The 6,198-nt window shown below is 38.1% G+C and overlaps 1 non-coding gene across 1 annotated transcript; it reads right to left on the reverse strand.

The window, feature by feature from the left end:
• Positions 1-320: 320 nt before the first annotated feature.
• On the reverse strand, positions 321-391 carry TRNAE-UUC (transfer RNA glutamic acid (anticodon UUC)). The gene has a single exon. It is a non-coding gene; the product is annotated as a tRNA-Glu (tRNA).
• Between the last annotated feature and the right edge of the window lie 5,807 nt (positions 392-6,198).

Consider the following 6,198-nt stretch of genomic DNA (forward strand, 5'->3'; position numbering starts at 1 on the left):
GATGTGCTAGGAATGACTTATTTTTTTCCATTAAAATAATGGAATATGTAGTTGTTGTTAGCTGCCGTCGAGTTGGCCCCCAACTCGTGGCAACCCGATGCACAACAGAACAATACTCTACCTGGTCCTGTGCTACCCCCATGATTCGTTGCGGATTGGACCATTGTGATCCGTAAGGTTTTCCTCGGCTGATATTCTGAAGTAGATCACCAGGACGTTCTTCTTAGTCTGTCCTAGTCTGGAAGCTCCACTGAAAGCTATTCAGCATCATAGCAACACACAAGCCTCCACTGACAGGTGGGTGGTGACCATGCATGAGGTGCGATGGCTGGGGATCGAACCCAGGTCTCCCACATGAAAAGCGAGAATTCTACCAATGAACCACCATTGCCCCTAAATGGAATATATGCTATAGCTATTTGAAAGTTTTCTGCCCAGCACATTTTCAGGAATGCATTAGATTCAGATAACAAGGGGTGCCTACGTTTACTCTGTGTCAGGGATTGGGTGACATCCTGGGAATACGGTAATGAAGATAATATTGCTGCTTTGAAAAACTCACAGAGAAGTTAGAGAAGAAACTGGCAATTAAATATTTAAAATACAGTGGACATAAATCAGAGACTACATCAGCTTGAGACCAGAAGAACTAAAGGGTGTCCGGCTACAACCAATGACTGCCCTGAAAGGGAACACAGCAGAGAACGCCTGAGGGAGCAGGAGAGCAGTGGGATGCAGACCTCAGATTCTCGTAAAAAGACCAGACTTAATGGTCTGACTGAGACTAGAAGGACTCCGGAGGTCATGGTCCCCAGACCTTCTGTTAGCCCAAGACTGGTACCATTCCCAAAACCAACTCTTCAGACAGGGATTGGACTGGACTATGGGATGGAAAATGATACTGGTGAGGACTGAGCTTCTTGGCTCAAGTAGACACATGAGACTATTCAGGGAGCTCTTGTCTGGAGGGGAGATGAGAAGGCAGAGAGGGACAGGAGCTGGCTGAATGGACACGGGGAATATAGGGTGGAGAGAAAGAGTATGCTGTCTCATTAGGAGGAGAGCAACTAGGAGTATATAGCAAGGCGTATATAATTTTTGAATTTTTGTATGAGAGGCTGACTTGATTTATAAACTTTCACTTAAAGCACAATAAAAAAAATTTTAAAAATCAAATAAGATAAAAGAGGAAATTTGATCAAGAGCATAGGTAAAGAGTGAACACATCTTCCTTCAAAAGCAGCAAAAAGGAAAAATATTAATATTCATGCAGGTTATAGGAAAATTAGAGGTCAAACATTGAGAGATTTCCTGTCTGAGCACATCTATTTATTAATTAAATAGATGGCAAATTCATCAGCTGAGAGTGTGGGGAAATGGGCCAAATGGGATATAAAGACAGGCAAGAAATTATGCAGCAGCTGAGAGCAATGACCCTGGTGGCCTAATGGTTAAGTGCTACAGCTGCTAACCAAAAGGTTGGCAGTTTGAATCCACCAGGTGCTCCTTGGAAATTCTGTGGGGCACTTCTACTCTGTCCTATAGGGTTGCTATGAGTTGAAATCAACTCGATGGCAATGGGTTTTTTTTTTTTTTTTTGAAAGCAATGAGAAAGAATGCAGACCAACAATAAGTAAAAGGACTGCCAGTGTTCCTCTGGTCCCAAATGCAATAGAGAATATGAATCTTTCCTATCCATAGGGTTATGTTATTTTTTTGTAACCGAGTTTAGTAGACTCAGTATAGGAGTTGTGAGGGAAGAATGTTGAGTTCGTTACAGAATTAGGATTTGGTCAGTTAGGTGTGGTATAAAGAGAGGAATTTAAAGTTGTTGAATAAATTTATTTGAATATAATTTAGGCAATCAACAGAGATAGCTAAGTGAGGAAAGAAAGGAGCTAGGTAAGCTGATGTATTGGTAGCATATAGAGTATCTGGGGTTACTATGGGGTTGACAATAATTGTAGCGGGTCGAGCATATGAGAGGATAGGATTTTGTATTGATATGGTGGGGAAATTTGAATTTAAAAGAAATAGGGCCATTCTGGATATTGGCAAATCTTAATAGAGATATAAACAAAAAGTGGAGCGGGCCTTAAAATGACTGAATTTGAGAAGGATAAGAAAGTTGCGAAGGCAGAGTGCCTAACATGCCAACCAAAGGGGTACTGGTTATAGTCAGAGAACCTGAAACATCAGAGAAGGAGATAGCATAACTATAAGATTGTTCAATTGCAAATAAGGAGTTGAGAGTCATTTAGTCAGATGGCATGATCCTCAAAGGAAAGACCTTTTTGACTTGAGACTGGAGGAGTAGAGTCAAGGTTTGAGGTAGAGTGAACATAAAATTTTCCTTCCAAAATGGGATATTTTTGACAGTGGCTGCTATAACAAATTACCACAAACTCAGCTTGCTTAAAATAACAGAAATTTATTCTTTCATAGTTCGTAGTTCTGAAGGCCAGAAGTCCAATGTCTCTTTTGCTGGGCCAAACCATGGTATCAGCAAGGCCACACTACCTCTGGTGGCTGTAGGGAAGAATTTATCCCTTGCCGCTTCCAACTTCTGGTGGCTGCCAGCATTCTTTATTTTGTAGCCACATCACTCCAATCTCTGCCTCTGTGGTCACATTCATAGACTTCTCTTCTATGTCTGTCAAATTTCCCTCTGCCTCGCTCCTGTAAGGATACATGTGATTACATTTAGATTCCACCCAGATAATCCAGGATAATTGCCCCATCTCAAAATTCTTAATCATATCTGCAAAGTCCTTTTTGCCATATAAGGTAACATTCACAGGTTCCAGGGATTAGGACTTGGCTATTTTTTTTGTGTGTGTGTGTGGATAAGGGGATGGCTGGCAGTATTGTTTAGCCTACTACAGACACTAAAAAATAGCACTATGAATAATTACACAGAGGCAAACCAAGACTATTCCCGGCAAACCAGAATGTATGATCACTCCATTTGAGGAAACTTTGGGAACTTCAGATTTCTGAAAATGTTTTCTCATAAGTAGTAACCATGAGACAGGAAGCATGGACAAAGCTCACCCTCCATTCAAGAGAGCAGGTTACAGAGGAAGCACTATCCTTAGATAGAGGCAGAATAGCTGCTGGACTGCACAACACCAGAGTGTGAATAGAAAAAAGAATCCCTTCCTCTTGGTGGGTGCAGCCCAGCACCAGGGTATATGGATTTGGAGACTGTGCACTAAGCAATATTCACAACCATATGCACACCCCTGGATAGATGCTGGCTTTATAGAAGTTAAGCCAGAGAAAGTGTTTGCGAAGAAGTTAGGAATTCAATGATGAGGGATTGAATTTTAATCACTGATTAATAAATACAGATACAGGAAGTGCGGTGGAAATAGCTGGTTTCAAAATTCCTAGCTGACATTTGTTATAAAGTAGAACAACATGGAATTTTTTCCATGATCACTGGACACCAAAAACTTCTAATGCAATATTTTCTCAATGTTCTTCTAGCTTCTTCTCTCTCCCTTATCTCAGTTCTCCAACCGCCCAGCTCTCCATGTAGGGATCCCAACTTGGCATAAGCTAAAATCCCTCCTTGATAGAAAACTCTGAGTTTTAACTTTTTTTCTTAGATTGCCTATTTAGAATTAAATCCGTTAGATAATTTCAGCTATTTTTTCAAAACTTCATGCTGTGCAGATGCAGCTTAAATGTGAATTTCCTAATTAGAAAAATACAATTAAAATACGAAAGTTAAATATATAGCAGACACATCCTTCCTTTTTTTGCTTTCTTTTTCAATTTTATACACACTCCTCTCTAAGCTTCGGTTTCTGAGAAAGAACAGAAATTAGTTCCCTTCATGAAACAAGATTTCCTGTTTAAGCAAAATAATTTCTTCAGCTCTTCTATTCAAAGGAGCATATTTAAAGAATGATTGTGATGAAATTACTTTGGATGAAAAATAAACAACCCTGTTAGAGATGCTACTTCGAGAATAACATATAACCTTTGTTACTGTGTTGATGCATAGTTATGACAATAATGAGTATTGTTTTGAATTGATAACAGCATTTCTATCAGTTCCAGGATGTATAAATTCTATCATGTAGTTTCTTGATTTAATGTACACATAAATAAAAAGAGATCAAAGCAAAACTCATTTTTCATGTGAAGATAAAAAGCAATGAAGAAACAGAGGTAACTACACATGCTTTGCTCACCCCTGCTGCAAAGGATTACACTACACTGCAAACATTTCTATTAGATTTTAAACCTGTTGGTTGGCAGTCTATTTTTAGTATTGTTTCCCTTGGAGATGTACCCGGTATGTTCACACATAATCCAATTCATTTCTCATACGAAGAAACACTTAAAATTGAGTAAAAACAAACAGCCTTCTAATCTCATGACATTTGGAAAACAGCACGGGGAGAAGAAATTACAGTCTGGACTTGGCAGTAAAATTAAAATGACAGAAGTGGATTCCCTCATCTAGTCTTCTTCAGCTTGAGGGAGATCTAAATTAGAACAGTGGGAAAGAAGGTAAAACGAGCCAACCATAAATAATGCCAACATTTCAAAAGTGTTTCATTCTTAAATGTGCCAGTGATTCATTTGCCTGTATATTTTTCCACCGTTTTTCAGTAACTTGTAAATTTTATAAGTTTGCCTTTGTGGCAAGTTACTGAAAGGTGTTCAATCTCTTTCAAATTAGGAAAATCAAATCTACTCAGAGTGGCCTGTACTTATAACTTTGCATTTTGAAAGCTAGTAAGCCATTACAAGAAATGGAATCCTGCCTCTGTGGTAATGGAGTCAGAAACCTCCAATACAGCAGTGCTAATAATAAAAATCTGAAAGCAATTTTAACCCACAAAGTCAAGCAATGACCTGTAGGATTGATTTTTTTTCACTGATGTTATATTAATGTGTCATCTCTTTGGATTTTGAAATAATAGATTTGTTTTACTATTAAAAGAGTGAAGTCAACTTAAGTTTTAAATTACTAAACTGTTTCATTTCTACATATTTTACAAAATATTACACCTAGTCCTCACTTATCAACTATCTCATTATCCAACATTTCACATTTACGGCAAAAGTAAAAAATCTATTATCCAATTATTTTGTGCATTAACGACATACGTCTGGCAGTAACGAACGCTGAGGTGCGTGGTGAGGGTAACACTGGCTGTGATGGTTAAGGTTCCATATCACCTTGGCTGGGCCATGATTCTCAGTGGTTTGGCAGTTATGTAATGATGTAACTTGGCAGTTATGTAATGATGTACTAACTCTCCATTTAGTGATCTGATGTGGTCATCCTCCATTTTTGCATAATGCTGATTTTTGCATAACAACCCGGTCTTTGGAACCTGACCATGTCGATAAGTAAGGAGTGGGTGTATTTAGAATTAGATACTTGGGGACTACTTTACTATGGCAGATTAATTTTCTGCAGTTCCTACCAGTATAGCTTCTATTTCCCAAATGTATTATTTCAATCTATTTTTATAATAAAATGCTCCTTGTGATGAAAGGGCATGTTAGTTTAGCTTTCTACACTGGCATTAAAGCATCATTTAGCCTTCTACTAATAAGAACAGAAGTTGATCATGTATTTCCTGCTGTACAGGGAAAATAAGAAATAGTTTATACATTAATGAAGGCTAACTACAAAAAGGAAAAACAAAACATGGCAAATCACAAGCTTGTATCTTTATAGAATAGATACATTCCACCAAGTTCTCAAGGAAACTCTACTTTCTTATTAAGTTATTTGATAGAATTGGGGGAGGCATTCAAAATCAAATGCTTTTAATGAGAACATCAAGATAACAGCCAGATTTATAGCCTGCTGGAGACTGTAATTTTCAGAATATCTATGTTTATCCCCACATCTTCTCCATCAGTCACGGACTCATTCTTAAACCCTCTTGTGCCCTAAAAATTTTTGCAAGATTGAGATTAGCTTTGTCCTTTCTTTTTTTATCTTATAAATTATGAAACTTTATAAAGTTGGATAGTTATCACACATTTTCCATAGTGGTTGCCATCTGGTATGTGGTGTTGTAATATGTGATGAAGAGGCTTGATTTATTAAATAATTTATTAATATCATGCCTCTTGGTTGCCTGGAAACCCTGGAGGCATAACGGTTAAGAGCTATGGCTGCTAACCAAAAGGTCAGCAATTCAAATCCACCAGGCGCAC

The sequence above is a fragment of the Elephas maximus genome, chromosome X (genome assembly GCF_024166365.1).
Source record: "Elephas maximus indicus isolate mEleMax1 chromosome X, mEleMax1 primary haplotype, whole genome shotgun sequence".
Taxonomy (NCBI): domain Eukaryota; kingdom Metazoa; phylum Chordata; class Mammalia; order Proboscidea; family Elephantidae; genus Elephas; species Elephas maximus.